This window comes from Pseudorasbora parva, chromosome 11 (genome assembly GCF_024679245.1).
Source record: "Pseudorasbora parva isolate DD20220531a chromosome 11, ASM2467924v1, whole genome shotgun sequence".
NCBI lineage: Eukaryota > Metazoa > Chordata > Actinopteri > Cypriniformes > Gobionidae > Pseudorasbora > Pseudorasbora parva.
Window position 1 is genome coordinate 16,029,697 of NC_090182.1, and position 26,919 is coordinate 16,056,615.

At 40.5% G+C, this 26,919-nt stretch overlaps 1 long non-coding RNA gene across 2 annotated transcripts in view; it reads right to left on the reverse strand.

Moving 5' to 3' along the window:
- Positions 1-1,849: 1,849 nt before the first annotated feature.
- LOC137092238 (uncharacterized) overlaps positions 1,850-26,919 on the reverse strand; it is a 172,956-nt gene continuing 147,886 nt past the window's right edge. For both annotated transcript variants that reach the window (XR_010908188.1, XR_010908187.1), the window contains 4 exons: positions 16,227-16,382; positions 15,884-15,962; positions 9,849-10,143; positions 1,850-2,528 (listed from right to left, as the gene is read on the reverse strand). This is a non-coding gene — a long non-coding RNA (uncharacterized lncRNA). The remainder of the gene's footprint in view (positions 2,529-9,848; positions 10,144-15,883; positions 15,963-16,226; positions 16,383-26,919) is intronic.

Here is a 26,919-nt window from a genome sequence, read left to right on the forward strand (position 1 = left end):
AGTCAGTGGGCAGGGCGACTGAATTACACGTGCTTATTATTCTGTAGAGGCGGTGTTTCATCACTCGATGACGTCAAGCTGCGAACACGATCGTTTTCTTGGCCTGCTGTCTATAAAAGCTTTTCTTGGACTAACAAAGGACGTTTTTCAGCTCTGAAACTTGCAGGATATTCTTATATTACCACGACCTTTTATATATCAAAAGCTCAAGGGAAAGATGATTTCTCAGTTCATCATCTCTTTAATGATTCCGTGTATATAGTGTGTAGAGTTACATTAAGCTATTTTAAGGCATGAAGAATTCATTTTTTAAAGGGGGAAAAAAACTATGCCATTTTGGTGATAAAAGATGAATTTTAAGGGATAATTATTTCAATGCATAACATGTACAGCGGGTTTTTTTAACAGTCTATGGTTAAAACCCATATAAAAATTGCAAAAAAATAAATTCATCATAACAGTTAGCAGATCTTAGGCAGACAGCCTACTAATACTGTAATGCCAGTTGAGAATGTTCAAAGAGGACCATCAAAATAAAGCTTTACCACAATTTTACAGTTTAAATTATCATGCATTTAAATTTTCAAATGAGTATTCACTTTCAATGCATAACAGCTCAAACATTTAGTAAAAGCTCACATTGTTGTGTGCATAAGACAACATAACTCATACAGGTTTGGAAAGGTGAGTTAATTATGAAAAAGCAACCTTTTAACCTTGACTAAAGCCGGGTGCACACTGTGCGATTTTGCCCACGATTTGGTCGTCTGAGACAAATTTAGCAAATCCTAAAAGATTCCTCAGATCCCAGGCTAAAATCTGACGTCTTTGGTCGTTAGTTTGACATGTTCACCGGCAGCCGATTAATGAGCGCTGCGATCAAATTTTACCTCAGACGAAATTCTGGCAGTGTCAGAAGATTTGGCACAGAATCCTGCAGTGTGACTTCTCCTACGACGACAGTCAAATATCTTGGTTTTTCAAGACAAACTATGACCAAAACGAGAGCTAGAAACTTATTTGTAGCCAGCATTTCAGTCCCGCGTGTAATGTAGCTCACTGTCACCCAACGCGTCATTCATTGATGATATAAAGCTCCGGGTGAGTTTTCTTTTGCGCGTCCGTTTTTAGCGCGCCTTAACTATCGTGCAGTCTGACATTAATGACAACTGAGATCTTACAGTGTGACATGGCTTACATCGGGGATCATGTTCGTACATTCGCAAAGGATTTCGAAAAATCACACAGTGTGCAGGACCTCTTCTGAAATGAGTTGTAAACATCACCTGGCTGTGATATATTGTGGTTTATGATAAAAGTTACTAGAGTAATGTTTTCTTATGCAGTGCTGAACTGTTGTTATTTTTAAGACACTAAATCTATAGTGAGCATCTTTCTAAGAAGGCAAGTCTACTTAATTAATCATCACAAATGTAAAGTTTCTCTTGAGGCCTTTCCCAGCTTGTTCTCTCTTCAGTGTTACACTTTGTTCTTTTGAATGCTTGATAAAATTTCAAGGGCACCATCATATTTCTAGCTAATCAAAACTCAGGTCTTCAGGCCCACAGTTATATATGAAAACAACATTTACAAAAAAAAAAAATAAAAATGGAATGATCAAACAACCATCTGGAATCTCGTTTAATTTGACAATAATTTTATCAGCATCTTGCTCATGGATTAAAACAGCTTTAAAATTTCAGAGGAACTATCGGGGTAAAAAATAAAATCAACATTTCCCCAAGGAAATATAGTAATAAACATACATTTTCTCATCTGAACTCAATGGGTAAAAGACGAGAATCAGTTGTGAAAACTGATGTTGTTCATTGAATTGAATTGTCTGCTCTTCTCATTTTCTTTTGATTGTTTATTTGTTTGATATTTCGCATCAGGGGTTTATTAGAGTCAAAGACACATCAGATCATTTACAATGCAAGTCAGCAGCAAGACTCAAAAGAGGTGCTGTGCTTTATTCCAAAATATGGAATTTGCATCATCATTACTTTGAAAGCTGATGCTTGTTAATTCAAACAAAAGATTTCACATTTATTATATAGCCTGAAATATATTCTATGGTCATGAGATGTGAGTCATGACCGAAAGGACAAGATCCCGGATACAGGTGGCCGGAATGAGCTTTCTCCGCAGGGTGGCTGAGCGCTCCCTTAGAGATAGGGTGAGAAGCTCAATCACTCAGAAGGAGCTCAGAGTAGAGGCGTTGCTCCTCCACATCGAGAGGAGCCAGCTGAGGTGGCTCAGGCATCTTTTTCGGATGCCTCCTGGATGTCTTTCTGGAGAGGTGTTCTGGGCCTGTCCAACCAGGAGGAGACCCTGGGGAAGACCTAGGGCACACTGGAGGGATTATGTCTTCTTGCTGGCCTGTGAGCGCCTCGGGGTTCCCTCTGAAGAGCTGGAGGAAGTGGCTAGGGAGAAGGAAGTCTGGGTGTCTCTGCTTCTCTGCTTATGTCCCCGCGACCCAGCCCTGGATAAGCGGAAAATGATGTATGGATATCCAGAAATCGTTCCTTACACAAAAGACAAAATACACGTGAGCTTTTGCAGTTACTGTAGGCCATGTTAAACAGGTAGAAAGCATGCTTCTGCTGCCTTTGGCTTTTGGCTTGCTAAGTTGTGGACACCTACATTTCAACTATGTTACTGATCTGCCCACATTGCACTATGATAATTGAAATTAGCTGGATAACATCACCGGTTTCACCAGAGTGGCTGTACAGCCAAATCAAATTCTGTTGTATTATCTTCCTGTTAACACTGTGAAGCTGGTTAGAAACAACTGGACTTGTAAAAAGCATTATATTAATAAATGTGATTTGATTTGATTTTCTACCATTAAACAGTAGCAGTGCATTATGAAAATGGCTAGCAACATGCTGCACGTTTAACAATTGGTTTTAAATAATATATACATATTAATTGAGACTCACTAGCTCACTATTTTTTAAATGCATATGACATGGATTTATGATACATCTTACATTAAAATTATTATTTTTCAACAAAACATTTAACTCTTGTTCTCGCTCTTGTAAGTCACCCTCTCTGACAGGGACAGCTTGTGCTTTCACTGGGCTTTATATTCGTACCAAATGCACAAGGGGCCGCACATTGTCAGTCAATGTCATGAAACCACTTTATTGTGGTTGCAATTTTCTTCATTTTTCACCTTTTACCTTGTCATCTTCCAAAGAACATATTTTGCCGTTCATTTGCTTACATGGACAGAGCTTTGTATCCATAATGGCTCAGACACTGCACGTTAATATTACTCTGAGATCTGTCAAAAGAAATCTGTCGGGTGTGATCACTGAAATCACTGTCCCAATATGTTGTGCAATTTTGTGTGACAGCAAGTTTGTAATCTATTTAAAAAAAGGCATGTCCATTAAGGCCCCTGGATAATTCTTCTGCCGCCCTGTCCTTTTTTAAAGGGCATATATATATATATATATATATATATATATATATATATATATATATATATATATATATATATATATATATATCTCACACACACACAAACACAGTAACATGGATTTCCCAAATTCTTTTTAACCCTCTGGTGCTCTTCGGTCATTTCTGACCGAAAAATTTTCTGTTTTAAAATTTTAAAAATCCCAGCTTCATCAGAATGATATGAAACTTGGTGACTTTTTTAGCATTAGGTATGTAAACACACAAAAAAATTGGGGTCATGATTCGAGCATGCTAATTGGTCATTTAAAAAAAAGTAACGTTCATTGTCTTCGGTCATAAATGACCGACCATAGGAAAATAATGGGAAATCGGCAAGAATACAAAAATTCTCTGAATATTTGTGTGTACAATCTACAAATCGGCCACAATGCTGAAAAAAAGTACACAGCAGTAAAGGGGTGACACTCTAAAACATCAGGAGTGTGATACTGACACATCCACTCACACACACGCACACTTATACACACACACACCTATGAAAAATTTAATCTATGAACCACATTTAGAATTTTTAAAAATCACATCTTCATCTGAAAATTATAAAACTTGGTTCCTTTTCTAGCATTAGGTATGTAAACACACACACAAAAATTAGGGCATTATTCGGGCATGCTAAGTGGTCATAGAAAAATTACTTCCACTTGTGCTCTTCGGTCAAAAATGACCCCCATAGGAAATGAATGGGAAATCTGCAAAAACACAAATATTTGCTGGATATTTGTGTGTACAATCTACAAATCGGCCACAATGCTGAAAAAAAGTACACAGCAGTAAAGGGGTGACACTCTAAAACATCAGGAGTGTGATAATGACACATCCACTCACACACACGCACACTTATACACACACACACCCATGAAAAACTGAACCTATGAACCACATTTTGAATTATTAAAAATCACATCTTCGTCAGAATGACATGAAACTTGGTGACTTTTCTAACATTAGGTATGTAAACACACAAAAGAATTGAGGGCATGATTCGAGCATGCTAAGTGGTTGTAAAAAAAATACTCCCACTTGCCATAGGAAATGAATGGGAAATCTGCAAAAACACAAATTCACAGAAAAAAAAAAAATCACCATTTCTAAAAAAAAGTAATAATATAAAAATGGTATTTGATTATTTTTATATATTTATTCAAATCCAGCTAAAAAAAATTATTAAATGTGTTGAAAAGTGAACTTGTGAACGAAGTGAATGAAGTGAACGAATTCAAAAGCCCCTCCATAGAGACCTCTAGTGGATATCACCCATGGTTGCATAATTTCTTAAATAATTCCAAAAGAGGGCGCTAATCTGCCTTCAGTTATTTTTTTTGAAGGCCTAGTCTCTATTTTAACCTAAAACACTGCAATCAAAAAAAAAATTAAATAAAATGTTTTAAAAAATATATATTTTATAATTTTAAATGGCAAAAATAGACAATAATTATTGCATAAATATTAAAAAATACCATCAAATCATCTCAAAATACAAAATTAAAAAGAAAAAATATTATTGAAGAAAAATAAATTGCATTGGTTTTAGTGGGGTGGAGGAAGTTTAATTTTTAGGTGTCCGGTCACTTATGACCGGGAAGACAACCAATGTAACCCGTAAACGAGGAGCACCAGTTAAAACCATGAGAAAAACCATCTTTAAGGTCAGAAGTTTGTCAGACACTGACTCTAGAGGTTCAAAGGGGGTCTTGACCAAAGGGATCACAGTGGATGCTGATGCCATGAGACCTAACACTCTAAGGTACTGAGGAACAGTGAAATATTGGACTAGCCTGACTTTGCTCACGGTGTGCTGAATGGCATTCTCTTGAGCCTAAACCCTAGATAAACTAGATGAGCAAACACAATGTCTCTGTATTGAACTGCCACCTCTCGCAATTGTACTAGTATTAACCAATCGTCTATGTCACTCAAAATGGGAATGCCTCGCCATCATAATAGAGCCAGTGCTGCATCCATTGCATTTTGTATACGTGTGTAAAATTGATAAGCTTCGCCCCAGAAAGCGAACCTCAGAAACGTTGTGTTGTGGCAATATTTCGATGTAAAAAATTGCATCTTTGAGATCGATTGTGACAAACCAATCAAGATGTTGAATTTGCAACCACCATCAAAAAAATGTCTTAAACCATTGGTTAACATCTTGAACTTGAGCGCTTTGACTATACGGTTTATGCCTCGACCTAAGATTCAGCGCAACCCCCATCCTTCTTGGGAACCAGGAAGGATCTAGTAGCCCGACTCCTTCTCTGGGACATGATCTATGACCTCTTTGCCCAGAGTTGTAGCTCTTGTAACAGTAAGTGTGCCAGCTCCAGCTTCACGGAATTGAAGACCATGGCATTGAAACGTGGATGATGACAAATACATTGGATCCTGTATCTTTGTACTGTGCTTAACACCCAGAAACGCCTGGCAGAAGTTTCCATGCTGCCAGACTCTCTGAGAGAGGTATTTATTTTAACACTTCCTGTTGAGGGGATGTTAGATGTTCTGGATGATAGCAGAATTTAGACACGGAATGTCTAACATTTTGCTGGAAAACCCTGCCCACCAAATCACCAGAGGTGGCTGGGATGGAGTGGTTTTGTGAGGGTAGTAGGAAGTAGGGGTGGCACGGTTCATAAAATCCACGGCTCGGTTCGTAACATGGTTTTAGGGTCACAGTTTTTGGTTCTGTATGGTTCTTTTTTTTTTTTTTTAATTGTTAAAGCTCCAACATAACATTTTTCATGTTATCATGTCAATTTGGATCAGAACTTTAGTCTTTAATTCAGCATGAGCAGCTTTTTGCCCAAGCTTCAAAGGCCTGTTTAAATTATTAAAACTAGAAGCTTATCTTAACTTGAATGTTACATTTATCATGTGAACTATACTCACAACATGTTATATGCATTTGCTGCAGATATATTCTGCCCATGATAAATCAAAGCAGGAGAAGGACAGGTGTCAGAGAAGAACAGCAGAGAAGGAGACAGAATGGACGATATTCGTCTGTATGTGCAATACACGACACACGGTTTAGCTGCGCGAGACAAACGCTGGCAGTGTGAGTGCACAACGGGCTCCCGTCCATTCACACTTCTTCTGCCCTGCCAACACACTGCTTGCGCGTGCGGTGTAAAGCTGGCATTATATGATGCTGGTGCATCCTCCAACTCCGGCCAGCCTTCCTTATCTCTCCCACCTGCCATTTCTACACATGATGTGACCTGCAGCACTCCACTTTTACTGTATGGCCACACACACACACACACACCTCTTATTTTGCATGAAAAGGACACCCATAGTCTGAGGTAACGTACGGATACATTGCACATGCGTTGAACCATGCGACGCATATGCTCCAAAACGAGACAAGCGAACCGAAAGGTTCAGGCTTTTTTCATGTACCATGCCACCCCTAGTAGGAAGGGGCAAGCAAATGTTTGACGCGCCCTTTCCCACTGGCGACTACCCCTACCAGACTGGGCGCAAGACCATAAGGACTTATTTTTATTAATAATAGTCCCGAGATCCACCCTGGGAGTTTGTTGAGTGTGAAGTGCCGGCCCCGAGTGTTTTCGAGGAGGAGCGCGACTCGCTACACTCTGCTTTATCGCCTCTCTTTTTCTTGAAGGACCAGGGAGAGGTTGGGTGGTCGTTAGCCCCTCCCTTCCAGGAACTGTACAAAATACATAGATTAATTCCTCAGCAGATGTATTGTCGTGCGAAGGAAAAGGTTAGAGGTTGGCTGCTTGGAGTCTGCAAACCAAAAATAGATTTATTATCATCCCCTGCATGACCCAAAGAAACACCAGGCTGTACTTCGGTATCACATGAGGAAACATATAGATCTGGCGAGTGAGCAAGCAAAAGAGACTTGTTCGTCAACCAAATCCCTGCGGTAGCCACATAATGGTAATATAGGTGCGCTCTGGAAGTAGCTAAGACGAGCAGGGACGAGCATAGGAAAAGAACATGGCGGAACACAGCGCTTAATTTGTTGACACATTTTTCTGCTTGGTTTTCTTTGGATTTATCTCTTTTCAATTGTGAGACAGAGATGAGAAAGAGAAAATCTGCACACTGCCAGTTGAAATCTAACTCCTAACAAAGATCTGTAGTCAGATAAAGAGAGAGAGCTTTTTTTAATGCACACCAACACAAAATGGCCTCTGAAGACAAAGACCTGATGACGCACCTGTGGCTCATCTATTTATAGCTTCTGATGCTGGCGCATTCTGATGATGTCACTAGCAGTGGCTATACAAGCTCTAGGTCAATTTCATTGACTTGTTTTTTTACACAGTACATTCACAGCTGGTCACGATAAAGAAGTTCCCATTGCGCTTAGCAGCACGTCATGGACTGTAGATTAGAAAAGGAACTATTTGAATTTGTAATATGTCATTCTCTGGAGGCAGGGATGTGCAAATATATTTTCCCATTTAATGCCACAAGATTGAGCCATTTTTTGAGCTTGATTAAATAAATGCATTGTTTATAATATGGAAGGTGTTGAAATTGGTAGCAAAGAAATCAATGTTATTTTTTTATTAAAATAAAATTTGTTTAATGTTATGGTCACTTTAAGAACCAAGGTCTAAATTGGCTTCAATGTGTTTTTGGTTTATATATATATATATATATATATATATATATATATATATATATATATATATATATATATATATATATATATATATATATATATATATATATATATATATATATATATATAACCGTGTCTGGGGTCTCTCCTCAACCACCACTATGAATACAGTAAATACTGACAGTGCAAAAGCTGAAGTGGACGTTTAAATGTGAAGAGTTCAATGGCAAACTGCTCTGAAGTGACTTGTTTACATACAGTCTTTATAAATAATCTTCATTATACAAGCGCCTATCAATCTCTGGCCCTTTTGTTTGTTTCCAGGAAATTCATTTCATGGACCAGCTTTAATTTTTAGAGAGGCCATTTGTTTTTTTAGCTAGGGAAAAACAATTATATATATATATATATATATATATATATATAGACAGTATATATTAGGGCTGTCCTCGACTAAGGATTTACACATTCGAATCAGAATTGTTGAATGTTTCTATAGTCGATTGATAGTTGAATTATCTATGTGTGTGTGAATGGGTTAGAAGGGGCACGACACTTGTCAGTAGAAGGGTAAAACTATTGTTATTTTCTTTTACACACTGCACACAGCAGCAACTTTTAATAAAGCGACCAAAACTGCCTGCCAACTGACAGACAAACTGACAATGGCTTTCTTATTTAGGTTTAAATCCTAAAAGGTAATGTGGTGGATAAACATTCATAAACCGTTTTCTCATATAATGTTAATGCCGCGATCGAAATCCAGAACATCACACAAATATATACAATTTTGATAAATAAACCTTTGAGTGCGTTTACATGCACGTTCTTCAGCCGACTGTGCCTAAAGGGGGTGAAGGATGCGAAGTTCAGCACTGCGCCTCAGGATCTCACTCCGCCACCTGACGCACACATTAGCTATATACACGCAAGCTCAATTTTGAATTGACTGACAGAAGAGCTGCACGATGAGTGTATCTTGTAGCACAGGGTTAAATCAATATGTACATTGATGATTTGAGGGAAATATAATATAAATTAAATATAAAACTTTGAAAAAGCGCTCTGTGGTGCGGCAAGATTTAAAAAAACTTCCTGAGTGGCCGCGGACAGGTGCTGAATGCTGCCGCCGGTGTGTGTACACTCATTGAACGTTTTCGAATTTTAAAGGCACGGTGCGAAGCTCAGCGCCCTTAAAGGGGTCGCACACCGGATGCTCAGCTCAGCTCAGCGCCGTGACACGTCTTTAAAATATTGAGCACCCCCATATTGCCAAAATGGTATGATCCTTGTTTCATAACACCCGCAAAGATTCGACCGTGAGATCGGTGGTCGAATTAGGCTCCGCATATCGATGCATCGAATCTTCGACTATTCGGGGTCACCCCTAATATATATATATATATGATGCACATCCAGGGCACAAAGCTCCTGTTCCACCACATCACAAGGATGCTCTATTGGGTTGAGATCCCGTGACTGTGGGGGCCATTTTAGTACAGTGAAGTCATTGTCATGTTCAACAAACCAATTTTAAATGATTCAAGCTTTGTGACATGGTGCATTATCCTGCTGGAAGTAGCCATCAGAGGATGAGTACATGGTGGTCATAAAGGGATGGACATGGTCAGGGGCCTAAAGTGTGCCAAGATAACATCCCCCATACAATTATACCACCATTACCAGCAGGTTGCAGTTACTAGCTTGACAGTGCGTCTGTAAATTCTAGCAGAGGACCAAGTGCTTTGCTTACCGCCTCCAGCACCTGAACATCTTGCCTTGTTGGCACAAGGTGCCTGTGCTTTTTGTCTGCATTTAAAACATGACGAATGGCATTTTCTTGCTCAAGAAACCTCTCTATCACGCGCTGTCTTGAGCCACGCGTCATCTTGTTGGTGACCCTGTGATCAGTTTGTGTTGAGGAAGCTTCAGCTGCTCTTGTGCATCAGCAAGAGCTTTTTTCTTTTTCCAGGTGCTGGAAAAAACAGTGACGATTTTCTTGCATACTTCAATGGCTCTGTCTATTCTAGGGTCCCGCATGCTCCTCTCTGGAAAACATTTAAAATAAAGCATAATAGACTTATAACATTGAACATTCAAAGTGTGAATGTATGAATGACATTTCATAATATTTTATACTACTATTTTATATTATAATTATTATATTTTAATTTATATTTTAGTTTTATTATATTCCTGTCATTTTATTTGGCTATTTTACAGTTTTAAAACAGCTTTGTTTATTTTTCTTATTTGCATTTTTAATCATTCGGGGCCACTGCCAGTTGTTAATCCGTAATGCACTGACAACGTTAGCCCCACTGTCTGTTGTCATGCAAACCATGCGATCTTCGGGGAACGACCATGATGCCAGTGCATCTTTTAGACCTTGAGCAATTATGTTGCCTGTGTGGTCATCTGGAAAGTAAGATGTCTGGAGACAGTAGCTTTGGAGTTGCCCAGTGTTATCAATGAAATGTGCTGCCAGGAAGAGGTATGGCTCTGACGTTCTGCTTGTCCACAAATCGGCTGTTGTGGCAAAATATAAAACCTTCTGCACTTCATAAGCAAGAGTCTGGTGACATGATTTTGAACATTTTACATTTAAAACAGCTTATTATGTAAGTAGCCAATGGGCCTGTTTGACTTGATGCAAAGGTTTGTTTTTGTGATTAAGATCAATTTAAAATATTACCCGAACATCCGTTTTCCTGTGTGCGGAAATCGTCTCAGGTTATAACTATAACCATAGTTCCCTGAGAAGGGAACAAGACACTGCGTCCACTTGGGACAGCTTTGGGAACACCCCCAGTGTGTTGTGACACGACCAGGAAAGGATAAATACACCTCCGGTCCAATCAGACCTCAGTAACACTGCCGAAGCAAAGATCCTAGGGATGCAGGGAGTATGGCAAGGGGACACAGTGTCTCGTTCCCTTCTCAGGGAACTATGGTTATAGTTATAACCTGAGATGTTCCCTTACGATGGAACTTTACACTGCGTCCACTAGGGACAGCTTTGGGAACGAAATACCAAAACGCCATAATACCAAATTACCTGTCGTGTGAAACTGCACATTCAAGACAGAAGCACTGATGAACCTGGAGCGCACTCCAGATCAAGATCATAATATCTTACAAACGTAAGGGGCGAGGACCAACCGGCCGCATCGCAGACATCTTTGAGGGAAACCCCCGAAACCAAGGCCTTAGAGGCCGCCATACCCCTACTAGAGTGAGCTCTGATAGCTAAGAGGCAATGCTGACCAGAAGACTCATAAACTAGAGAAATAGCCTCGACTATCTAGTTGCTCAGTGTGTGTTTGGACGCAGGAAGACCCCTATTATGCGGGCCAAAACACACAAACAATTGATCCACTTTTCTCCACAGGGCAGCTCTGTGGACATAAGCATTGAGTGCTCGCACTGGACATATAAGGTTCAATTTTTCACCAACGGGTTCCTCCCTACAGTGATACCATCCACATGGGCATGGTATGCTGATATAGCTGACATATACACATTTAGTGTAGAAGGGGTTAACCCGGAAGAGAAACGATCTTGTAGAAAATCTAGCACTGAACCAACAGGGCAGTTGACTGGATCTAGCTGTCGTTCTTGACACCAAGAAGTGAAAAGCCTCCACTTCAGGGCATATAGTTTCCTCGTGGATGGAGCTCTGGAGCTAAGGATGGTCTCTACAATCTTAGTTGAAAGACCAGATTCTATGAGTTCAGCCCCCACATAGGCCAAACCCACAGGTTCCACATTTCTGGGCGGGGTGAAATATTGAGCCCTCCGTCTGAGATAGAATATCCCTCGTGATCGGAATCTTCCAGGGTGAGCCATCGAGCAAAGCTACAAGGTTCGAGAACCAAATCCGGCTCGGCCAGTAAGGAGCTATTAGCAGTAGACTTATCCCCTCCTGGCGAATTTTCTCCAGAACCCCCTTGGAGCAGAACAACTGGTGGAAAGGCATACAGACGCAGACCCTGAGCTGAGCAACCTTCCATTACCACTCCCCAGCCTGTGAGAGAGGCATCCGTCGTGAGAGTGACTCGACGACACTGCCCTCACAAGACAGGACCCTGGGACAGGAACCAGTTTTTCTTCCATATGACCAAGGCTCAGATGCACCACCGTGTAATCTTGATCATACGAAAAGGGTTCCCCCTCGGGGAAAACCCTCTGGTCCTGAGCCAGCACTGTAAAGGTCTCATGTACAGCAGGCCAAAAGGTATTACGATGGACGCTGCTGCCATCAACTCCAACAGTTTTTGAAAGCTAGGCCAGTGAGTGACTGGCCTAGCTTTACTCTTTCGACGGCTGATATAATAGCAGTAATGCGTGCAGGCACAAGAACCGCCCGCATCAACACTGAATCCCAAACTACGCCCAAAAACCGCAACCGAACCGCCATCTCCTCCGACTGTGCTAACATCAGCCAGTCGTCTATATGGTTCAGAATGCGTATGTCCTGCAGCCTGAGCGAAGCCAGCGTTGCATCTACGCATTTTGTGAACGTGCGGGGTGAAAGAGCTAGGCCAAATGGAAGAACCCGATATTGGTAAGCTTTGCCCCCGAAAGCGAACCTCAGGAACTTCCTGTGTTGTGGAAGGATGGAGACATGGAAGTATGCGTCCTTCAGATCTATTGTGACAAACCAATCCTCGGATCTGATTTGAGTCACAATTTGACTTAACGTCAACATCTTGAATTTTAGTTTTCTGACTGTACAATTCAGATGATGAAGATCTAATATGGGACGCAACCCTCCATCCTTCTTTGGAACTATGAAGTATCGGCTGTAAAAACCTGAGTCTCTGTCCTATACAGGGACTTGTTCTATAGCCTCCTTTTTTAATAACAAGAAGTAGTCTCTACTTCCTGTTCCATTATCAGAGCCCGCTCCGGATGCACTAATGTTAAAAGCACTCTGTTGAATCGAGGTGGGCGGAACCCAAACTGAATTCTGTACCCTCTCCCTATCGTCTGCAGGACCCAAAGCGATATATTTGGTAAAAGCTTCCATTCTGCCAGAAAATCTACTAAGGGAACCAGCCTCTCGAGGCTGGTCTCTGATATTTTCACGCCAGCCACCTCGGTGGCCTGAGACATATTGCTGGAAACCGCTGCACCCCGAAGCACCAAGGGTGGCAGGGTTGGCAGAACGGTCCCCTGAGGGCAACGAAGTGGAGTGGGCACCGTATACTGAGGTAAACACCCATCCACTGGCACCACTGGCATCAGGAGCTCTTTTAAACCGAAGCCTTCTTTGCCTGAAGCACAACCCTCAGGTCGGTCTTCAGCTTAGAAGTCTTGGGCTGAGAGCGCCGGCCCGGCCCACCAAATCTCTGGTGTGGAGCACGCGACGCGACGCGACACTCTCTTTCTGCTGCTGCCTATATGAAGAGCCTAACGGCTGGGGCTGCTCACGCTCAGCAGCCCCAGGGGGTTGGTGGCGACACGGTAAATATTTTTTAAAAGCCTCCGCTTGCCTCTTACCCTCCTGAAATCTGTCGACGACCGTGCCTATGGCGTCGCCGAACAGACCAGAAAGATTAAGCGGGGCATCAGATAAATTGAGCCACAAATGTCTCTCTGTTGCAACCAAGGCTGCCATAGATCGCCAAATAGCTCTGGCGGTCTCCTTGGTGGCTCTCAACGATAAATCTGTGGCTCGACGAAGTTCTTGAACTACTTCAGGGCTCCACCCTTCACTGCCATCCAACTCACCCAGCAGTTCAGCCTGGTACGCTTGTAAAATACTCATTGTATGTAAACAAGCATCAGCCTGCCCTGCTGCCATGTACGCTTTCCCCACCAGCCCTGAGGTTGTTTTTAGTGGCTTAGTGGAGAGCGTAGGGGCCTTCAGACAGATAGCTCGCAAGCGTCTGATCTACTTTAGGCATCACCCCATAACCATATTCTTTCAGCCCCCTTATATCACTGTATGTTTTCACTTGAGGGCTGAAGAGACGTGATGAATATGGCTTCTCCTACGATCTACACAGCTCACTGTGTAAATCGGGAAAGAAAGGCAGGACCTGTGGTGATGGTGAAATATTAGGTGTAAGAAAATGCTTGTCTAATTTGCTTTTGGGACAAGTGCCTTGTTTCTCGGCTGGCCATTGAATATTTAACTTAGCCACAGCACGAGTTATCACCTCCACCAGCTCTTCATGTGCTGGGGAAAGAGATGGCGAATCATCTTCCCCCAAACCGACGCTCAACACATCCACCTCCGAACTGGAGTGTTGAGATGACGGGCTCTCATCCCGGGCGGAAGAAGCCGCAGCGTGGGCTTCTGACACCGGGATTTGAGCGACAGATCTCGCGGGTGAAGGCAGAGAAAGAGCGCTCGCACCCGTCTCAAATCCCTCCGTGAGATCCATCTGCGATCCCCACGATGTCCTTCTCTGCTGTGCCTCGCCAGCAGCGGGTCCAAAACCAAAGGGAACGCGAGCCTGATCACCCTTCTCGAAGAGTGACAGGCGGGAGCGGAGCGTGCGAAGCGGCAGCCTCTCACAATGCTCGCAGTCAGACCCCTCGAAGGCTGACAAAGCATGCTCCACTCCCAAACACATCACACACAAATCATGTGTATCTCCCCCCGTAAGGAAACGGGGACACGGGGGAGCACACTGTTTGAAAGATGATGTGTTCGCCATGACTGTTTTAATATTGAAGCTGATTATATCGGACAGACAACAATAAATAGACAAGACAGTTTTACACAGAGTGCTTTGCTGAGGTAAAAAGGTGAGGTCTGATTGGGCCGGAGGTGTATTTATCCTTTCCTGGTCGTGACGTCACCCGCCCGTGACGTTCACGTTTGCCATTGGCTGAGTTGACATACATAGCATCAGATGCTATCACACTGAAGTGATAGCAAGTTGTTCCCGAAGCTGTCCCTAGTGGACGCAGTGTAAAGTTCCCTCATAAGGGAATTGTTTAGCTGTGACAACACAAAACCATAGAGGGCAAAACACGTGCATGCATATTGCCCGCGGCATCCTTGCATTCCAGCACAACTTCAGCAGAGGAGCAGGGCCGTGCAGAGACCGCTAGAGGGGCAGGTGATCAAAGTATAAAAGGGGCACATGGAACAAGGCTTTTACTCAGGCTGTGCTCAAAATATCAATACAGCAATATATTGTTACACATTCCTTTCTCATATTTGCGTTCGATACGGATATTTCTGTATTGATATGGCAGCAAATGCTGTGATGCAGTTTTGAAAAAGAAACCATTTCAAAGGTCAAAAGTTTAAAAAAATATTTTCTTTGCACCTATTAATAACTAATGGGATTAGAAACTTTTATACTTATGATTCTGTTATACAGAATAGTAAAGAAAAGCTGTTATAGTACACTGTGTACGACATGGTAATTATTCAAAATCAACGTGGCCCATTTCGTACAGTACATAATAGTTTTAATTAATGCCATGTCAGTATATGTGGCTATTTTCCTGGTAAAAACTGAATTACAAGTTCAGTTGAGTTACATTTATACAATAAAAAAAAAAAACCAAGCAAAAAAACCCAAAAAAACAAATAGAAATATTATACAATATTTTTAACATTAACGTCTAAAAACTTTTCTGGTAAAATCTTTTAATCTTAAATTCCTAAATAAATCCTTTAGTGGGTTTGCTGCTGATACTGCTGGAGTATATCTGAGACTATAGACATTAAAGCAAGCATATGAGATATATTAGCTGATTAAACAATTGGTATGTGACCGTGACAAGATGTAAATATTGCTGAAAGTGTTTGTAACTCGCTCACTGTACTGCAACTGCTGTCAAGGCTGATTGCAACAAGAAGAGGGAGATGCTCATATAGGCTGCTGCACACCAAGAGCTGTGGAGAGAAAATAAGATTCAGAAAAGCATCTGAGAAAGAAACATTAATAGAGGGAAAGGATGAGGGCCATGGCAGGGGTAAGAGTGAGAAAGAAAAAGCTATATAGACAGTGATCATAATTTCATATATTGCATTGTGACTCTGAGATGTAGTTGGATTTTGATGATATTATGTCTAATATAAATATAAATAAAGAAACTAAAATGTGTGTGTTCATTCTGTCTGCACCTACTAAAAATCACAGAGTCCTAGTAATCTTACCAATAAGTGGAGGATGAGTTGTAGGCATTTAAACAAAGGCTACATGTGTTATGCTGTTCGTAAACCAGCTAGATCGGGATCCACTGCCTTTTGCTGCCTCAAGGAGCTCCTTCTTTTTTTTGTTTTATTCTCCTCTCTTTGCGAGGCATCTTTGCACTGCAAAACACACAAACAAAGGGACATTTACATAACTTTTCGTTTAATCTACTAGGGCCATATCGCATTTATTCTGCACTTTGATGTTAGGTCAGGTTTATTTTATATTGACATCGATATTTTTAAATGTATTATTTCCAGAGATATATTATTGAGTTTACAGACTATAGTGATTTTGCTGTTGTAAACACTACTGTTACAGAAAAACATATTTCATATTAAAATTAGTGCTGGGAATCGATCTGAACAAATTAACTAATTAATCAAAAAATTTCTGTAATTAATCATGATTAATCACGATTTAAAAATATGGGCGTTTTTAATATTTTAATAATGTCATAATTTCAGTTACTCTCCAAATTAATGTAGAAACAATTTAAAGACAGCATATTGTAAATATGTGTTGTATTGGCATCTTTTTATGAATGAAGGCCAGTATCACTGATCTCTGTCTCTATGAAACATTATAACATTGCATTACAGTATAAATTAAAGCTATTTCAACATTTATTAGGCTTTAAAAAACACTTAATTTAAGTGAACTTAAAACAATCTTTATATAAACCCATTATAATAAATGTTATATTTACACGTGGCCTTCCCTGTTAGACATATACCAAAAACGTAATAGTTAACGTAACAACTTTCTAAACTGCACAAATAATAAATTAAATACAGATGTATTTTCATTAAAGCTACAATATTCTGTGTGATGAACATTATTGACATGAACATGAATCCTGTTCTGAATATATATATATATATATATATATATATATATATATATATATATATATATATATATATATATATATATATATTTAAATGAAAATAAAAACAGATATTGGCTAATTCAGAGGATGATAAATCAGTATAAGCCTTTACCAGTGTTGGAATAAGTTTTTTTAATAAATATTTTTAAGTAAAACAACAGAAAAGGATAAGACTCTACGAGTAACTCGACGCCCGTGAAACTTTACTCCATTAAACAGCAAACTAATGTTAAAGGTGCCCTAGAATGAAAAAATGATTTAACCTTGCCAAAGGGAAAAAGCCGAATCATCGGGACTGCAGATAAACAAGCGACACTGAAGGATAGCAAAAACGGCAACTCTCATTGACAAGTCATGTTCAGGCTGTGCAGGGGACGTGAGGACTTTCATATGTCATATGGTTAAGGTTTATTATCGGATACCACAACAATTTCATTCAAAATTTTTGTTTGTTCGGCCCATTTCAAGCAAGCTTTGCTCAGCGTCTTAAACTGAAGAAAGGGGCAACTATATTCCTGCAAGCAGTAAGTAGTAATTTATCCACTTATTGACTGTTTAAACAATTTCTGATTAAATTGAAAGTTTCTTAGAGAGACAGATAACGCAAGATGTTAGTACAGTAACAATAGGAAACACCAAGTACCACACCAAACTAAATAGTGTGTCTAATGACAAAGGTTAATATTATTTTGTATTACAAAATACAACCGCAGATACGTTGCTTACAGATCGTTCACTCGATCCTTCTAGCAAACGTCACCTTTTCCAACATATAAGTTAAAACAACAGTCATTTGACAAGGTATTATTCAATTTGTAAAAAATATAAGTTATAATTTAAAAATATAAGTAAAAATATAACTGCAGTGTAGGCCTATAATGTTTTTGCATGCTTGTATTTCAGAGTACACCACACTGCGTAGCAGCATGTTATATAAACATGCAATATCGTTGACGAAAAAAGAAAAGTCCAAAATGTAGACTGAATGACACTTTAAGCAGATCATCTCAAATAGAGATTGCTGAAATGCAGCTTACATGTTTATTGGTGTTTTCAGATCATCCGCATGAGAGATAGAGCTTGCGTGCATATGGTTGCCAGATTGGACATGTTTAGGTAAAACACAGGATAATATACGTGTTTTTTTCCACAGAAAAAGCTCTGTTTGGGGGATTTAAATGACTGAAATCTTGCAACCGCAAGCTAACAATCTCTTTCTCGTGCGCGGATGATCTGAAAACACCAAATAAACAAGTAGGTTGCATTTTAGCAATCTTCTATTTAATATGTTTAGCTTAAAGTGTCATTAAGTCTGTCTTTGTTCCGTCAGGACGGTCAGGACTCACGAGCCGGCTCGCTGAACAACTGAACTGCTGAAATAAGCCAATGAGAGCAAAGCTCAACATTAATATTCATGACTCTTCTGAATAAGGCAAAAACAGAATATTACATCCTAGGGACAATTTCTAGGGTTGTAAATTGACCTGTAAAACTCTATCTGGAATATGTTTGCCCTTAAATAAGCCACATACCCTCTATGTAGATATCAGAGAATAATTTAACATATTCTTTTAACTCATTCTAGGGCACCTTTAACGTTACTTCTACAAACTAGACTTACAGAAAACAGCAATATAAACAACAGCTCCATGATCTCTCCACGCCGTTCTTGTAAAATAATAAAAAATAATACTAAACAAACACTTCGCTGAGAACAACACTTACCAGTAGCCGCAGTATTGAAGAATCCTCTTCTCAGTCCACTCTCCACTGGCACAAGCGGAGTGAGAGATGAGGTCGTCGGGTGAAAGGTCATCATCATGTGATTCATTTTATTTTTAATTATTTAATTTTACTAATAGTTAGATGGGGCAGGCCTTCACAAAAGGGCCTACTACACACACACACACACACACACACACACACACACACACACACGTAGTGTTTACATGTTTTATGGGGACTTTCCATAGGTGTAATGGTTTTATACTGTACAAACCGTATTGTCTATCTCCCTACACTGCCCCTTTAAACCTACCCATCACAGGAAACATTCAGCATCTTTACTTTCTCAAAAAAAAAACTCCTTCTGTGTGATTTATAAGATGTTTTCCTCAACATCTTGTAAATTGATGTTCGGACCTAAAAATGTATATGATATTGCCATCTTTGTGGGGACATTTTGTCCCCATAACGTAGGGAGTACCAGCACACACACACACGCACGCACGCACGCACATATATATTGCCTTGACAAAAGGAGAACTTTGGGCAAAGAGGGGCAAAGAGGCAGGTGCTCAAGCACCCTCCGTCCCCTCACCCCCTGCACGTGCCTGGAGAGGAGCGCAGTCTTGAAGCCATCAACAGTTGATGCAATCCTTTTTCTGCATAAAACCTTATTTAGCCTAAACTTTGATGGATAGATAATGTAAATAGATCACATGTTGCAGTTTAGTAGCCATACAGTTTTCGAGAAAAATGGTGAGAATGACTTTCATTTCAATAAGCTGCATTTGTGTTGTGGTAATGTTTTGGTCTGTTAGCCATTTTTGGTAGACCTTTGTTAATTTAATTTCAATTGTCTGTTTGATTGGGCTCTGTGTTAATGTGTGCTTTGCTGTCCCATGTGCACGCTGAAGTGCTCATCTGTGAAAATTTCAGAATGCCTTCCTACAGTTGCTTAATAAAAGCGGGCTTTACACACAAAGAAATCTGAGTGTCATTAGTGTGAGGGAACATTGCTTTATTTTAACTGTGTCGGGCTCAGACATACAGTAATTATCTGAACGCCAGCAGGGCTCGGGTTGGGTTCGGTTACTGCTCTGTTGGACGCGGGCCAGGCTCGGACAGAAAACAGTGGCTTGATCTGCACTCTAATCCAGACCTGAGGCACAGGTAGTTTTCAGGTAAATTAAGGTTTGGACCCCAAATGATGAAAAACACAATTTTAAATATGGTACTATACATTGCAATGTATATGACATTTAATATAAAAATATCAAAGCTTATTCATGAAGCCACCCTGAATAATTAGAAATTTCATTAGAGGAGAAAGCTTGTTTAATTAAGGAAAAAGCCAAGAGATTGCCTCATGTCAACACAAAACTGTCAAAATACATTTAAGTATCTAGTTTTCGGTCATGCACATATAATGAAGCAAACAAGGCTATTCATCCAATTTTATGTAAATAAAAAACAAGTTTTCTAATTATGAGCTACTATTTTGATTTGAAGCATTTTTGTTGCCCTTCTGATCATTTCAAGGATACTAAATTACATTTTACCAAAGGGATAAATATGATTGATCTGTTTAGCTTACAGAAATATTTAGCACATAAAGATGACAGCCAACACTTTGTCAAGTTCTCAAATATAGAGATGAACATGTTTTAACAGGAGATGTGATTTCAAATGCCACAATATATGACAGATTAGATTTGCACCTCATAATAAATCAATGCTGAGTCTGAATGTGGATCATCTGGCATAACAGGGGCACATGCTTGACAAATGAGATATGTGAACAATCACTTTGAAAAATGCCAGCCACCCCCACGGGACCTGAGGCTGCAACTGGCTTGTTTACTAAACTAAGACAGTGTTGAAAACTACTTCTGTAGAACCAGATCTGACCAGATTCACTGTCCTATACCGCTTCATAATAGATGTTTGGCCTTCTCTTCTCTCCAACTTTGAAATATAAACAAATATGCATCCATATTTAACCTTAAATGTTGCATACATTTCTCAGCAAAATTTGAGTACCCTAATGTGACATTTCCTACATTTTGATATTGATTGTTAAAATTGGAATAACAAAAAGGGATTCTAATGGATTGGAACAGAAAATCCTTGCACATCTGGCAGTATATTATGATTCACCAATTATTATTCAGTAATGTGTTTTTTTTTATTTGACTGTAATGAGACCAATGCACTGTGCGATTTTAGGCCAGCTTTTTACTCTCTGACAGGTTTTATGGAATTGCAGACAAATGCCCGAAAATTTAGTAAAATTGGCCTTCGTTCACGAGTGACAATCTCACACACACACACTGTCTGCTGTGTGACTAACTAAAAACTATATCGGCAATTACCTACAGCCAATGAGAGCGCAAGAAACAGGCCAGCGGGAAGTTCAGGAGAACTTATAGACTGGAAAATCCATATTTGAATAGATTATCATCATCTGCTTATCCGGGGCTGAATCGCAGGGGCAACAGTCTAAGTAGAGACGCCCAGACTTCCCTGTCCCTAGATACGTCCTCTAGCTCTTCCGGGGGAATACCGAGGCATTCCCAGGCCAGCCAGCCCTCCAGCGTGTCCTAGGTCTTCCTCGGGTATCCTCTCGGTGGGACATGCCCGGAACACCTCTCCGGGAAGGCGTCCAGGAGGCATCCGAAAGAGATGTCTGATCCACCTCAGCTGGCTCCTTTCAATGTGGAGGAGCAACGGCTCTACTCTGAGCTCCTTCTGAGTGATTGAGCTTCTCACCCTAACTCTAAGGGAGCGCCCAGCCACCCTGTGGAGAAAGCTCATTTCGTCAGCTAGCCACTTCACATTTGGCTGCAAACCATCCCAGTGCACGTTGAAGGTCCTGGTCTGAAGAGGACAACACGACAACATCATCTGCAAAAAGCAGAGATGGAATCATGCTGTCCCCAAACCGGACACTCTCCAGCCCCTGCTGTGCCTAGAAATTCTGTCCATAAAAATCATGAACAGAACCGGTGACAAAGGGCAGCCCTGCCGGAGTCCAACATGCACTGGGAACAAGTCTGGCTCGCTTCATTTCATTCACTCCTTGCTTATAGTGCACTCTACTTCTATTCACTGTAGATGAGAGATTCAGTAAACAAGAGCAATTTCAGACACAGCAACAGAGTCCACACATAGAGTCGATTCCTGTACTGGAGTCGACCCCGATTCTGGGGCTATTCAGAGTCGAGGAATCAACTCTTTTGGAGTCGACTCCCCATCACTACTGAACAGCCCTAAGAAGGGTGCCCTGGACCCCATGCTCCCAGAGCACCATCCACAGGATACCTCGAGGGACACGGTTGAATGTCTTATCCAAATCCACAAAGCACATGTGGATTGGTTAGGCAAACTCCTATGAACCCTCAAGCACCCCTAGACAGACTATAGCGATGGTCCACTGTTCCACGACTGGGATGAAAACCACACTGTTCCACATGGACAAGCCGTGAGTAGCACAGAAATCCAATAACAGAACACTGCTCAGGTTCAGATCAGGACGACCATTCCTCCAAATCACAACCCTCCAGGCACTTTCCAGCACCCCTCCTAGAGACTCCAAGAGGGCGGGGTACTCTGCACTGCCATTTGGCCCCTAGGCACATACGACAGTGAGAGACTTATCCCCGACCCAAAGGCACAGGGAAGCAACCCTCTCGTTCACTGTGGTGAACTCCAACACATGGCGACTGAGCTGGAGGCCTATAAGAAAACCCACACCAGCCCTCCACCTCTCACCATGGGTAAATCCAGAGTTGCAGAGTCCAGCCTCTCTCAAGAACTGTAGTTCCAGAGCCCAAGCTGTGCATGGAGCTGAGCCTGACTATCTCTAGTCGGTACAGCTCAATCCCCTGCAAAAGCTCAGGCTCCTCCCTCCTTCATAAGCTTAAGCATAGACCTCCCTGCGTCTCCCCAACCATTTCCTCCTCCTTCACCTTTTTTTTGCTTTTATTTCAGCGCAGAGAATTTGGATATTTGCGGGCTATAATTTCTAATAACAAGGTGATCTTGCATAATCACCATGTGAGTACAGCAACAAATAAATGCTACTCTAAATAGTCATGCAGTGTAAAAAAAAAAACGTTATCTGACTACTAAATCGTTCAGTGTAAACTTAACAGATGAAAACAAAACTGTTATTGAACTGATTTGAATCAACATTAAACTGACTGAATAAAGTGAAAAATGACAATATTATATTTTATAAAGCTGCTTAGTTTGTGTTGTGCTTAGCTTGTGTTAGTTGTGCCATTTCACAACAAAAAGTACAAAAAAACCATCTGATGTCTCTAAGTTGCAGCTTCAAGACACCACCACTCTGACACCAGACCAATGCGATGAGGCATCCATTTTTGCATACTGTCTGGTGACCAGAACAGGTGGTGGTTCACCTGTCTCTGATGTCTCTGAACACATGGAGAGATTGAACATTTTAGGTGTCATCTTACAATTTCTATGCCAGTGACACGTTTTGCATTTACCTCACATGCTACAGAGGGGAAGATTATTTAGTGAATAACAACTATATCCACAGTATCTTGTCCACAGCCTCCTGTGAAACAAGTTCACATCCACACACACTTACTATCCTTTCAAGCTGCTCTTTGTTCCATGTTACAGATCTCTTTGATGTTTTTTTGTTCAACCCCAAAAGACAGTTTTCTTTGACCAGACCAAGTTGTTCATGTAAGTAGTGCTTTGCAGTGACCATTACAAATCTTGTCACGTTCCCGTACTCTATTACTTCTTCTTCTTCTTCTGTTTATTTTTAGTGTTGGAGAAGCTGCTTTGAAACTGTAGCTTCTCAAGCTACACTCTTCTCATAATGCATAGTTACAGACAATATGACTCAATGTTGGCAATTCTTTTTTTATGGAATATTGCAGTATTTATTATTAAATATATTTTTTTATTTTGCATTTTTTCAATTTATTAGCAAAATAAATGATCCTCCCTCTTGGTCTCGTCTCGTCTCGTCTCGTCTCGTCTCGTCTCGTCTCGTCTCGTCTCTTCTCTTTCAATTGGATATGCACACAAATTTGGATCGAATTTGGACAGAACGTAGCCTTCAAATGTCACAAACACGGATCCCTCAGCTCATCTCCCCTGATCCCAGGCACCTCTAGGAATTCTAATTTCCTGCACCTGTCACCAATTTAAATACTCCACTCTTTCACATTCAGTTCTGGTCTTGTTGTATGTACAAGGTAAAGACTTACCTATGTTAGTGTGGGAAATATAAATGGAGGAGAGCTTTACTATTTAGTAAAATTCTCTTTAGCATCATAGACAGAAATAAGCAGACCTCAGAATAAGATTATCAACACCAACTACGCCACCCCTATATTTCCAAGGAAAAGTCTTTAACAGTTTTGTTTACAGCAGGTATCAGACATGGGTTGAGTGAGAAAAAGAACTTTATTTGAAGAAAAAAGAAAAAAAAAATCAAGTTTGACTTAACATAGGCACCTGAATAGATCAAAGGCACTCGCAAACATGATGGACACAGCGATCGTACGTGCACATTCACACCACAGCACACCTCACTATGAACATGGCACTCTTTATAGCTCATAATCAAAATATACCTGTTGTTTGGTGACTCATATAGCGCAGAAACTATTGCGTGTTAAACATGTTTCCATGGGAACGGCCATTGCCAAAGGCATCCCGCAAAGCACCCCAGTCCACCATTTAACAAAATAAAACTATGAAACCCTGTATGAGGAACAAACAAGACAGACCTCAATGCGATCATGACTTTTATATGCTAGCAAAACAGGATGGGAATTGGTGAATATCTGCATTCTGAGTTTCCCATTACCTTCTTCAGTTCATCATCATGCTCTTCAGTCCTGCTACCTGGTAAAGAAAAATTCTTTTAGTGCAAGCTTATTGAATCTCTTATGTTAACTTACTCTGCCGTGTTTTCTGTCTTTTTAAAGAAGTCAATATTAAAACTGCGTTGATTCATCCCCTGTGCATGTCCTCCATTTCACATGTGTGTTAGGCTGTGTGGGGCCGAGAGTCGTGGGAACGGAGTGAGGCCGGAGGAACGAGTGCTAATGAACATCACTTGTTTGCCACGTCGGTCTTGATGCTCATGGAGGAGCTCCGGAAAGATGAAATGAGTTACGACAGTGCAAGATGTGTTTTGCGGCAGTCATCTGCGAGGGGCTGCCATTTAGTTTAGTTCATGATTAAAGTTACTGTTGTGTCTTTTGGAAGAATATAATGCCGCATACAGGCAAGGATGACACACACAAACTTAGCGTGGCTGCTCTGTTTACTGTCTTAAGCATCACAGGTGTAACACCGGAACATTTCCAGAAACACAGGAACATTTCCAGAAACACAGGAACATTTCCAGAAACACATGTAACAATGTGAATTAATGGAAATGTTAAAGGGGTACTTCAGCGCTGGAAAGATGAATCTGTATTTAAACTGGATCATTAATGTAGTAGAAAGGTGAAATTATTTTTGAATTTGGTGCTTTCTAGACTGAGAGAAGATGGAAAATGTATTTGTCTCATGGGGATGAAAGACAACAATTCCCAGAATGCTCCCAAAGCCACCGCTACTGAATAACTGGATCACTTTCCCACCACGTTTACTTTTATAAAATCAGTTCAGTTAAAGGTCCCATTCTTTGCGATTCCATCTTTCAAACTTTAGTTAGTGTGTAATGTTGCTTTTGAAGCATAAATAATACCTGTAAAATTATAAAGCTCAAAGTTCAATGCCAAGCCAGATATTTTATTTAACAGAACTTCCCTTTCAAAGCCTACAGCGAACGGCCGGTTTGAATACACCCCTGCACTTCCTTCAGGAATGACGTCACTAGAACCGTTTGTTGACTAACCCTCCGCCCACAAGAACAAGCAAAAAAGGGGGAGTGGTCTTGTTGCTCTCCCACGTGGAGAAGAGCGTGCATTCAGCGCTTGCATCTCCCCGTTATGGTAAGAGGCGGGACCTTTCCGGGCAAAGTGCGCTAAGCTGCTGTCCAATCACAACACGGGAAGCGCTGGCCCAATCAGAACTCGTTACGTGTTTCTGAAGGAGGGACTTCATAGAACAAGGAAATCATCAGGTTTTTAGGACAGAGAAAACAGCGCTGTACAGATAAGTAAATTGGGTGAAAAATACTGTGTTTTTACATTATATTGCACACTGTAAACATAATCAAAGCTTTGAAAACACGTGAAGAACGGGACCTTTAATGGACAGACACTACAATAAAAAACGGAACATGTCTGTATATTATATTATATTATATTATATTATATTATATTATATTATATTATATTATATTATATTATATTATATTATATTATATTATATTATATTATATTATATTAATTATATTATATTATATTATATTATAATAAATTGATGACATTTCCGTCATCGTAAGATTTTTTCCAGAAATAAAATGCATAAATCTCTTGTCTCAGGTGGATATGAGAGGGGAATCATGACCATTCAAATATACTCCAGAGTTTCTACTGATACAAAGCCATACGCTAATCAGAGAAGTAACCCTTTAACAATACACAACAGTTACGTTGATCGTTTGTCGGTTCCAGCCTTCTTCTCTGAACTTTAAACATTGCTACAACGTAACACTACAGGCCTAAAATGGGCTCTTTATCATTCTGTCAGTGTTTATGATGACCAGCTGAGTCCAGAGCAGATATGACATTGTCACAAGTGCATTCTGATGAGGTTGCTGTTATCTACAGAGATGCGATGGGGTCTAAAAGTGATAGCAGAGCCAAAGAGAGCATAAATAAGAATGAACACACTTCTGAGCTTTCACTCCTGCTGTGAGTAAGAAGCTGTTTCAGGAATTGAAGTCCAGATTTCGTTTTTTTAGAGATTCTCTTCACCTGGATGACTGCAGTGATATGCTGCGGCACTCACAGAGGCTGTAGATGGTCACGCCTGAAAACACTTCATTCTGTTCTTGTGTGCGCAATCGTGCAACCTGCTGAGAGCTTTAA